Genomic DNA, 12,733 nt, shown 5'->3' with positions numbered 1-12,733 from the left:
GGCTGGTGGTGGTGGTGTAATGGTGTGGGGGATATTTTCTTCGCACACATTGGGCCCCTTACTACCAAGTGAACATTGTTTAAATGCCGCAGCCTATCTGAGTATTGTTGCTGACCATGTTCATCCCTTTATGACCACAGTGTACCCATCTTCTGATGGCTACTTCCAGCAGGATAATGCACCATGTCACAAAGCTCATATCATCTCAAACTGGTTTCTTGAGCAAGACAATGAGTTCACTGTACTCCAATGGCCTCCACAGTCACCAGATCTCAATCCAATAGAGCACCTTTGGGATGTGGTGGAACGAGAGATTCGCATCATAGATGTGCATCCGACAAATCTGCAGCAACTGTGTGATGCCATCATGCCAACATGGATCAAAATCTCTGAGGAATGTTTCCAACCCCTTGTTGAAAGCATGCCACAAAGAATTAAGGCAGTTCTGAAGGCAAAAGGGGGCTCAACCTTTTACTAGCAAGGTGTACCTAATATACAGTGGGTTGCAAAAGTATTCATACCCCTTGAACTTTTCCATATTTTGTCACATTACAACCACAAACATAAATATATTTCACTGGAATTTAATGTGAAAGACCAACACAAAGTGGTATACAATTGTGAAGTGGAAAGAAAATTATACATGAATCAAAACATTTTTTACAAATAAAAAACTAATAAGTGCGACGTGCAAAAGTATTCAGCCCCCCTGAGTCAATACTTTGTGGAGCCACCTTTTGCTGCAATTACAGCTGCAAGTCTTTTAGGGTATGTCTCCACCAGCTTTGCACATCTAGTGACTGAAATTCTTGCCCATTCCTCCTTGCAAAACAGCTCAAGCTCAGTCAGATTGGATGGAGAGCGTTTGTGAACAGCAGTTTTGAGATCTTGCCACAAATTCTCAATTGGGTTTAGGTCTGGACTCTGACTGGGCCATTCTAACACATGAATATTCTTTTTTTTAAACCACTCCATTGTAGCTCTGGCTTTATGTTTAGGGTCGTTGTCCTGCTGGAAGGTGAACCTCCGCCCCAGTCTCAAATCTTTTGCTGACTCCAACAGGTTTTCTTCCAAGATTGCCCTGTATTTGGCTCCATCCATCTTCCCATGAACTTTGACCAACTTCCCGGTCCCTGCTGAAGAGAAGCACCCCCAGAGCATGATGCTGCCACCACCATATTTGACAGTGGGGATGGTGTTTTCAGAGTGATGTGCAGTGTTATTTCTCCGCCACGCATAGCGTTTTGCATTGTGGCCAAAAAGTTCTATTTTGGTCTCGTCTGACCAAAGCACCTTCTTCCACATGTTTGCTGTGTCCTCAACATGGCTTCTGGCAAACTGCAAACGGGACTTCTTATGGTTTTCTTTTAACAATGGCTTTCTCCTTGCCACTCTTCCATAAAGACCACATTTGTGTAGTGCACGACTAATTGTTGTCCTGTGGACAGTTTCCCCCACCTGAGCTGTGGCTCTCTGCATTTCATCCAGAGTCACCATGGGCCTCTTGGCTGCCTCTCTGATCAGTGATCTCCTTGTTCGGCCTGTAAGTTTAGGTGGACGGCCTTGTCTTGGCAGGTTTACTGTGGTGCCATACTCTTTCCATTTCCGGATGATGGATTGAACAGTGCTCCGTGAGATGTTCAAAGCTTGGGAAATCTTTTTATAACCTAAGCCTGCTTTAAACTTCTCCAAAACCATATTCCTAACCTGTCTGGTGTGTTCTTTGGACTTCATGATGCTGTTTGCTCCCCAATATTCTCTTAACCAACATCTGAGGCCGTCACGGAGCAGCTGTATTTGTACTGAGATTAGATTACACACAGGTGGACCCTTTTGAGTCATTAGCAGTCATCAGGCAACTTCTGAATGCAATCGGTTGCACTCAGGGAAAAGGGGGCTGAATACTTTTGCACGTCGCACTTATTAGTTTTTTATTTGTAAAAAATGTTTTGATTCATGTATAATTTTCTTTCCACTTCACAATTGTATACCACTTTGTGTTGGTCTTTCACATTAAATTCCAGTGAAATATATTTATGTTTGTGGTTGTAATGTGACAAAATATGGAAAAGTTCAAGGGGTATGAATACTTTTGCAACCCACTGTATATATATATATATATATATATATATATATATATATATATATATATATATATAAAATATATCGCTGCTGTCAGAAGAAAACCTCTTATCTCCAAAATGGTAACTTTACAGGAGAAGGAAAAAACTGCTTTACTTTTAATGTAAGTCAATGGTCCAGTCATCATGAAATTCACACATAATGTCAAAAGCCGAAAAATGACAAAAATGGAGATACAAGGTTTTCTTCCGACAGCAATGATATATAAAAGGCACACATTAGGAGCAGAGCTTGCCTTTTCAGTATATGGAGGTAAACAAAAAAACCCAGATTCAGAATAAAAACTGTATAAATAATCCAATAATCAGAAAAATGATGAATATCAGCTCTGAATATAGGTTTGGCTGATAATCGCTCAAACCTTAATATTTACACTTGACATAATACAAATTCAAATGCATTTTTTTTGTATTTGCATTTCTGTATATCTTCTTCTTCTTCTTTCGGCTGCTCCCTTTAGGGGTCGCCACAGCGGATCATCTGCCTCCATCTTGCCCTATCCATTGCCTCCTCTACTTTCACACCAACCATCTCCATGTCCACCTTCACTACATCCATAAACCTTCTCTGAGGTCTACCTCTTCTCCTTCTGCCCGGCAGCTCCATCTCCAACATTCTTTGCCCAATATATCCACTATTCCTCCTCAACACATGTCCAAACCATCTCAACCTGGCCTCTCTGGCTTTATCTCCAAACTGCTCCACCTTCACTGTCCCTCTGATCTGCTCATTTCTAATCTTGTCCAGCCCTGTCACTCCCAACAAAAATCTCAGCATCTTCATCTCCGCCACCTCCAGCTCAGCCTCCTGTCTTTTAGACAGAGCCACAGTCTCCAAACCATACATCATAGCAGGACGTACTACTGTCTTGTAAAACCTTCCCTTTCACTCTTGCTGCTATCCTTCTGTCACACATCAGCCCTGACATCCATCTCCACCCACTCCATCCTGCCTGCACCCTCTTCCTCACCTCTTTTTTGCATTGTCACAAGCTGTTCCTTTAGGATTATCCCTACTCCATTTCTTTTCCTCTCTACACCATGATAGAACAGTTTGAATCCACCTCCAATGTGTCCTGGCCCTGCTTCCTTTCCATCTGGTCTCCTGGACACACAGAATATCTACCTTCCTTCTCTCCATCATGTCTGCAAGCTCTCTGCCTTTACTAGTCATTGTCCCTATGTTCAGAGTCCCTACTCTAACCTCCATACTCCTGCCTTTCCTTCTCTCTCGCTGCCTTCTAACCCGCCTTCCTCCTCTCCTCTTTGATGGTCTTCGACCTACAGTAGTCCAATTTCCACCGGCACCCTGCTGGTCAATAGCACCGGAGGCGGTCGTTGTTAACCCGGGCCTCGACCGATCCGGTACGGCAATCATATTTGTGATCCGCATGATAGTTTTGGCACAAGTTTTACGCCGGATGCCCTTCCTGATGCAACCCTCACCATTTATCCGGGCTTGGGACCGGCACCAGAAGTACACAAAGTACACCCCTAATGGCTGTTTTTTTTTGCATTTCTGTATATAATGGCTGGAAAATACTGATGTGGATAAGTAATGTGCTTTTGACATTTCATTGCCTTAATGGTCTGACTGACACATTTAAAATAGGTAAAACAATTGTCCATTTGCTTTTCCTCATCGTGGCACTTCAGCTCTGCCAAAATGAAAACGCAGTCTTGTTGGCACGTATATTTTTACCGTCTCTGATGAAAGGCTGTGGGTGGGATGTAGGGAGGGTCTTTTTCAAATGGCGTGTCTCAAAAAGACATGACGAAAAATTTTGAATTCTAGTGGTTCTGGAGCTGTACCAGCACCGATGTTAATGACACTGTGACCAGTCCCCGGGTAGAGGCTCTAAGGACTGTTGGAGGACCAGTGGATTAATTTTGCGCTTTCACTTCTTTAACACTTCCATTATAAGTAGTCAAAGCTAACCCACACTGGACCCACACCTCCTTAATAACAATGTCCACCACTGGCCATCCTTCAGTCCTGCAAGCATCTGCCCGAAAATATCTTACTGATAGTTTTATATATAGTGCTACCTTTTAATATGCGGTATGGTAGATGAGTGTCAGATTCCTATTCCAATTTTCCCATTCCACTTTACATTTCTTTACAGAAGGAGAATGTATAAGAGGATTTTATACCACATTTTCTCACCTTGAGGGCTCTTTGATAAAGTCTCTCTTGGTCAGTTCATTGCATTAGGAGTGTAATTGCTGCCCCATTTATATGGAGGACATTTAAGGTGGAACGGGAAAATCCAAATAAGAAGCTACTTCAGGTTTGTCTATGGTAGAACATTTTGACAAAGAAAGCACAGTTCAGAACATCTTTCACCATGTCAGTAACATTAGTGCTTGTGCAGCCACGAGTTCTCCTAGTCAATCAAGAATCACTTCCACACAAAAACCCCTTTGGACAGAATGATCCTCAGCCTGGTCAGCGAGTGTTCTGAAGACACTCAGTGTTTACTGCTGCTAGATCTGTATTCTATTAAGCAGTGATCTGGTTGCACCAGAACCACCAACGTTTACACGCATCGCTGCCTCTTTACACACAACCCACCATTACAAAGTTCCTCTCAATGTCCTGCTCACAGCATTTGATTGACATGAAGCCTTACCGACAGTTAAAACACGATTGTAAACAGGACTGCAGTTGCATAGACAATTGTTTTTCTTTTTTTTAGATAGATAGATAGAGATAGATAGATACTTTGATCCCGAAGGAAATTTTTTTTTTAACGTCAGAATGAAAATAAAACATCAGAAGCACTTTGCTTTATCACATGAACTTTCTCCAGCCATTCACTGAAATGCAAATGCAAATATATATTCTGCATTTGAATTTGATTATAATTAATAATGCACACTCACATTGGAAATGCAGTTATGCACAACTGAGTTTGCATTTTCAAATTTGTGTTTGAATTTTTCAACTTAGATTTGAATTTGAAAAAAAGATTTGAATTTGACAACTGCAGTGAAAAAAGAACAAAGACATTGAAAAAGGACAATGACAAACAAAAATAACGATGACAGTAAAAAAGACAACAAAAAACAACAAACCTTTGACCAAAGGACAACGACAGTGGGAAATGCTGAATAAATAAAGCAACATTTGCATTTTACAAATGTCTGAGGTTATTACCGAATGAATGATCAGACGCTTCACACAAACCCAAGATGAGATTCAGCAACTGCTGACAGTTGATGCCTGAAAACCAGAGTAAACTCCAAAACTTCACCTTTCAATAGAAACAGCTGGGAGACATAAGAGGACGTCCTCCAAGAGCCACACAATGTTCTTCTGACCAGAACAAACCCTCAGAATTACTGAACACAGTTTAGGCACTTCAGCACTGCAGCTCTGGCCATTATGTGTTAAATGGCACACGTCATTAATGGTTAGTTGTCCCTTTGATATTAACAGTAACGGTGCAATGTCAACAGAATCATTCATTTATTCATAAATGTGTAAGGAAATCAAGGAGTTACATTTTAAAATGAACTAAAACAAGTCACAGATGTGACATCAAGTCATTTTTCCCACATAACCAATCAACACTCACTCTCTCACTCTCTCTTTCTCTCTCTCAGCCTTCTTACAAGTCTTCCTGGGTCACAGGGGAAAGGTGGAGCTGGAGCCTATCCCAGCAGTCATTGGGTGGAAGACAGGAAACACACTGGACAGGTCACCACAGCACATTCACAGTCTCATGAGTAACATCAGTGATGCTAGCTTTGAGTGATTCAGATGATGCAATGTTGATTTCCCAGCAGAAAGTAAACAAGTAACTACAGAAAACTCGCAGCATGAATTGGACTAGAAGTCAGGGTGGTCCATTTGCTTGTTGTGTGGCAAAGCAAACACAAGAGGCAAACAATCTAAAACTGAGACCTCTGTACATTATAACATGTCACATTTGGCAACACTTTATGCTTAGAGTTACATATAGAATATATTCCTAAATGTTCTACATCAGTTGCTTTCCAGGATTTCAGGACAGCATGGAGTAGAACTGACTTAATTGTATCAAGTCGTGTTCTTTATTATCATTCCTCTGTAATAAACAAAGTAAGGCAGGATGCAAGTGAGAGAGTGTTTTAATGTGGACGTGCAGAGTCAGTCTCGACAGGTCACCAAACATGTAAGCAAGTTTAATCAAAACAAGTGAAACAATCCAAGAACGAAACAACTTTTAGTTGGAAACAGAATTTAGAGTGGCTACAGAAATAAGTATATATCGTTACTGTCCAAAGAAAAACTGGTATCTCCATAATGGTAACCTTACAGGAGAAGGCAAAAACACTACCTTCAATGTAAGTTAATGTAAAGAGATTTTATTCAAAACTAATTTGGAGCATTTCTGTGGGTTCCATCATCATGATGTTTTCACACAATGTAATTTTTTTAAGAAAAGGAGTGGAGGAGCTGAAAAGAAAATCAAACAAACACAGAAAGAACTATGTAACATATCAAAAACCAAACAAAGAAAGATGTTAACAGGCATCACATCTAAATAAAGGGACTGCACGGGACCTTTGAGGTGTGCAATAAACTACGAGCCTCATGATTTGACAAATAATTTCACATAAAATAAAGAATCTGATTTTGGAAAGCATTAGCCAGGGCAGCATCTGACCAAAGTCACCACGTGTTCTCCTACTGAGCTCTAAACCTATTATTTTTCTCTTTCTAGAGCTACAAGCTGTACAAATTTTTCAATATGTCTGACAAATAAACAAACAATCTTCAAAAAGGCAAAAAGCCACCCACATTTAGGTGGTTTAGTTTAATAAGTTACACAGTTTGTACTTTGTACCAACATTCTTTGGCCATCAGCTAGGCTTACGATACAGTTGCTTTTTGTTCTTTGTAAGGCCTAATCTAAGAAAAAATGATAAAACGGCAACATTTTAAAAATGATCTCCTTAACACACAGCACCCAAAGTACCTTTTGTCACAAAAGCTGTTATTGTCCATTGACAAGGCATTAAAAGTTTACATTTACATCTGAAAACGTTCAGCCAGCGCACAGTATTCAGGTCAGGCGGAATCTCAAATGGCTCCCTTCTCTCTACAAACTGCAGAATGTAGGTCTTAAAATAATGACTACTGCATCTAAATAGAGCATAATGTGTCTACCAAAGATCCACTTTAGATTCCACCATGTGTGCACAGTTTAATGCTGGACATAAACAGCAATAGTTGGGCGTAAAAGCCAAAGATAACTCACATAGTGCACTATAGAGGGAGCAGTGAGGCACTTGAAATTCAGCCTTAGGATTATCCAAGGTCTGATCTAATAGATGGTTAGTGATGACCATTAATGGGTTGGTTTTGTTGCAATTATGTCATGTTAAAGAATGTTAAATATTGCACTTAAAAAGAACTTGTATCCACTGCATGGCTTTGTTTTACTGTGAAACATGAAATGACCACTGCTTTTTTCAATCAAACAAAACATAAATATCAAAAGTTCGAAAAGTTCAATTTTGTATATTATGGAGTTATTTTTCACGTGACCCTGAGGGAGAAGTGCCTTAGAAAATGTGTGTGTGTGTGTGTGGAGTTATTTTTACTTAAACAAAACAACCCAATGGCAGTTTGGTTGATATTATCTAGAATGAACAGTAAAAACATGATTTGTGAAAATTCATTAAAATGGAGATGTTTTTGCAAATGAACTCTTCAATTATTCACTGTAGCCCAACTGTTACTGTAGTTTATCAGCCATTCTTCTTCCCTGTTTATCAAGTTACCAACACCAGATTTGGGCTGATATTATTTGGGTGGTGGATTATTCTTTGCAGCAGTGACACTGACACAATACAAGTGTATCAGGCACAGTGGTTTTGATAGGTTTTTTGATAGATTTTCTTTTCCTGCAGTCATGCTCTAGCACTCTAGATGGACTGATCAGTGTCTAACTGCCTGGTGCATAAACTATTCAGAGGATACAGCACACGGACATCTACTGTTTAAATAGTTTAATACACCAAATATATTTATTCCTGAAGTTAATTACATTGACCAATTAAACGTAGTTACGAAAAGGTACACCTTTTACACAAATCAGAACCCTTTTGAAACAATATGTTCTCATCAGACAAAACAAAAATAGAACATCCACCATAACCACACAACCACAGAAAGATGCGAAGGTGGGAGCATCATCATATGGGGCTGCTTCTCTGGAAACAGTACTGGGACACTGGCTATTAATAAGATTAATAGAGTGATGTAGCTGGACATATTAGATGAGATTTTAAGCCAGGGGTCCACAACTCTGGTCCTGGAGGGCTGGTGTCCAGCACAGTTTTGAGGTTTTCCTACTCAAACACACCCACTTAACCTGGCAATTAACAGATAAGTGTAATCAGGTGTATTCCAGCAGGTACATCCCCAAACTGTGCTGGACACTGCACCCGTTTTAAGCCAAGAAAGGGGAGAAAATGGACTTTTCAGGTGAAGATATTATTATTATGTATATTACTGTGTCACGAGTAGGTTGTTGTGCCCTGCTGCTAATATAGAATAACAGAATAAACTGCCCAGGGGTCTTTAGGTTAAAGAAAACAGGGAAATAATGGAGAATCTCATTAGTGTAAATAATTAGCTTAACTGTGGCACATAATGCCTTAACTATCATAATAAAGTTCACTTCAGATGATATTTCTAGAATAGGATGGAGAGTGTGCAGTCATTAACCATTTAAAACAAAAGGTTGCAATCCTAAAACACTGTATTTACATACCAAATTAGAACGTTTGTAAACATAAATGTTGGCTTTATGTCTGGGTAGATAACTCTAATCCAGTCATTGGTAGAATCAACTTGTTTTAAGTAGCAGTAAACAAAAACAGAACTGACAATCAAAATATTGTCAACAATTGTAAAATATTGTTTGAGGGAATATCTTTGGGGTCCATGTGCCTTTAAGAAGTACAAAAGTACCCTATTTTTTCCCCGTTACTGGTGAGAGAAAGCAAGCATTAGGGAGAGAATACTGGAAAACGTCTGTTGAGAAAATGGTCTTTTGCTTCTGCTTTATCCACCCAGAGTTCCCTGAAATATCTTTCAGTTTAATTTCAGTGCATGGAACTGCAAATAAATACCACCATGCTTCAGAGCTCCACCTTGCTTTAGTGTGGCCTTGCTGCAGTGAAAAGCATGCTATAGTAGCAGGTAGCTGTAACTCTGGCACTTTCAAGAGTAAAAAAGTTCACCTGATCCTCATCTATGGCCAGGAAACCAAAATATATTGTGATATTCAAGTTTAAATTATTTCCTTTTTTTTTTTTTTTTTTTTTACAATTGCTAACAAGCATTTTCAATACGAAGTTATCCTTTTTTCAAAACTGTTCACACAGTTAGCACACCACACTTCATGTCTGAATACAAAATGCATTCAGTGACCACAATTTAACATTTCAATTCACTTCTCACTCGGTCTCAACCATTAACATAATAGTGTATGTCTTAAGTGCGATTTGGCAGTTCTTACATACACTGTTACAAAACTGTTGTAGTGAATGTCAAAACCAATGAAAACAGTTTTATAACTGCTAATAAGCATTTTCAGCACTGGGCCCTGTTTTTTTAAAACTCTTCACAGAATATGTCCAACAACACACTCTTTGGACCAAATCATGAAGTTTCTTTTTCTTGTTTGAATACAACTTGCATTCAGTGATCACAATTTCTAAAATTCTCAGTCTCAGCCGTTAACAAAACTGTGTTTCTGTGGCTCAATTAGCAAATGCTTACATGAAAATAAACTGCCTATAAATTTACTCAATAATAAATACTATACCGCTAAACAATCAGAGCCTAAAAATTATAATGGTTATAATGATTTGAGTTGAGCCTCGAGTATCTAAGGTGCAAGTCTGATTCTGATTCTTAGACAGACTTTGTCATTCAAATTTATACCGTACAGTGCACATTAGAACGAAATTACGCTGCATTGGCTCAGTAGAGTAGATTAGGGAGAAAAAAATTTAAAAATCAAGCAATACAATGTAGTGCAAAGTGCAGTGTAGTGCATATGTAAACATACGTATATCAACAGATAAATACATTTTAAATAAGTATATACCCAAGACAGTATAGCTCCCAGGTATGGAGTAATTAAAAAAGAAATGGAGGAGCTTTTTTTTTTTTTTTTAGAGTTCAGCAGTCTTATGGCATGTGGGAAGAAGCTGTTTTTGAAACTGACTGTTCTGCTTCGAACCTCCTTCCAGAGGCCAGCAGCAAGAACAGTGCATGGTGGGGGTGGGAGGGGTCTCTATTTATGTTCTGAGCTCTGGTCAGACAGCGACTTGTTGCAATGTCCTGTATGGGAGAAAATTAAGTCCCAATAATTCTCTCTGCTTACCACCCTCTGCAGGGACTTCCAGTCAAAGGTGCTGCAGGCTCCTGCCCAGACAGAGAAGCAACTGGCCAGTATGCTCTCTATAGTGCCTCTCTAGAAGGTGGTTAGAATTGGAGGGGGGAGGTGTGTTCCTTTCATCCGTCTCAAGAAGTGCATGCGCTGCTGAGCTCTTCTGACCAGAGCTTCAGTGTGAGTGGACCAGGTCAAAGTGTCTTATCTGTACCCCCAGGAACTTGGTTCTGTTGACGATCTCCACTGCTGTGTCCTTGATGAGGAGTGGTGTGTGGTTGGGTTGGCTCCTCCTGAAGTCGAGCATGATCTCTTTGGTTTTCTCGACATTCAAGACCAGGTTGTTGGTTTCGCACCAGTCAACCAGATGGTTCACCTTCTCTCTGTAGTCTAGGTCACTGTCATCTTGGATTAGGTCCACTACTGTTGTGTCATCTGCGAACTTCACGATGTGGTTGGTAGTTGACCTGGCAAAGCAGTTGTGGGTCATCAGGGTGAACAGCAGCGTTCTAGAGTTATTTTGTTCACCATAGGTGGTCCATTACAGGCCCAAAACTTACTTAATAAGTTGTTATTCATACACGTATGCGCAAGAGACAATATTATGTATGATGTGACTGTAATTATGTGGTCAGATTAGGTTGAGTATGCAATTACAGTAACTCATTTTATTCCTTTGCTAGATAAAGTACTGCATTTCTGTTACTTCATTGTTCCCATTCAATTGTTATACAGTTCTGTTTTGCAATGGTTTTTATTTTCAAGTAAATGTCACTATAAGTGTAAATATACAAAGACCATCCACTTTATTAAGTACACTTCCCTGTATCTACTTTCTTTGCCCATTTAAACTTCTCCACTTACCATACTATAGTCCTACAATTCCACTTTGTTGTTCTACAATTGCAGACTGTAGTCCATCTGTTTCTCTGCATACTTGGTTAGCCCCATTTTACTTCTTCTTCAATGATCAGGACCCTCACAGGACCACCACAGAGCATGTATTACAGATTATGTGTTTGCCATTTAAAAGTGAATCTGCACCTTAAAATATGTTGTTTTGTACCTGTCCAAAGCTGAAAACTAATTTAAAAATGTCATCTTTTTCTGCAACTGTGGCTCGTTTACTACAATACCTGGCATTAGCTTTGTGAAAATGTCAAAGTAAACATCTAATGTTTCTTTAGTGCATCAAGTCACGATAGGTAAGACATAAATGGACCATAAACACGTTTCATGCCTGCTATGGCAATATGCTTTTGTCTACAATGATTAAGATTAAAAATGTTCAGAAATGTTGAAAATAAACATGAAAATTTTCAGAAATCTTACACAGGATGAAGTAACATGAAGGACCCTGGATATCTGTAAAACTGCTTTGTGACAACAGCAGTTGTAAGAAGTGCTATACAAATGAATTTGAATTTAACTGAATATAATTGAATGTGCTGATGGTGTGCACTAAAGTTGAGCAGCTAATGTAGATAGTGTTTAGATAACCTTTGTCACATGCAGTAGTTTTTGTGCAAAATAGGACAGCTACACAAAATAAAAATCCACACAGATTTGTGAAAGAAGTGCACTTTAAAAGAAAATCAGTGACTTGACTTAAAACGTACATAAATGTGGTGCAATAATTTTGACTTTATTGAACTTCTAATAACGAATTAAAAGCATTATTTAATATTGGTCAAGTAGTGTCAGCCGATTGATCATTGGTTGATGTGGTCATTCTTTTACAGTTCAGTATTATCAGTATTTTTACTCAAATATGGGTGTGAACTTTAAAAAGCAGCCTTTTCCATAAATAGAGGTGAGTCCAGGATAGTTGCAGTTTCTCACGGGGCAGAAAAAAGGACACAAAGTATTGCTGATGCAAAGCACCAGCATAGCTTCATTCGATGAAGCAAAGATTCATTTGTAAATGCAAACATGTAACGTCCTGCTGGTCTGGACACACAGAGGTTACTGGAGTAAAGCGGTAAAGTGGCCTAATGCAAGTACACACTTCTCTTTTATCCCATCGTTTTCCACTGTCATCCTCACAGAAACCCACTGATGTAAGGTTTGATTTTCAAACTACAACCAATATTTTTGTAAACCGCACATTACAGACTGCAGCATAGCTCCTCGCGTGAGGTTTTCAGTTTTCACACGAAGGCCAAATCCCATTTCTTCTTTTTACCCTGTGTT

The sequence above is a fragment of the Pygocentrus nattereri genome, chromosome 27 (assembly GCF_015220715.1).
Source record: "Pygocentrus nattereri isolate fPygNat1 chromosome 27, fPygNat1.pri, whole genome shotgun sequence".
Classification (NCBI taxonomy): Eukaryota; Metazoa; Chordata; class Actinopteri; order Characiformes; family Serrasalmidae; genus Pygocentrus; species Pygocentrus nattereri.
Note: the sequence above shows the minus strand (reverse complement) of the source record.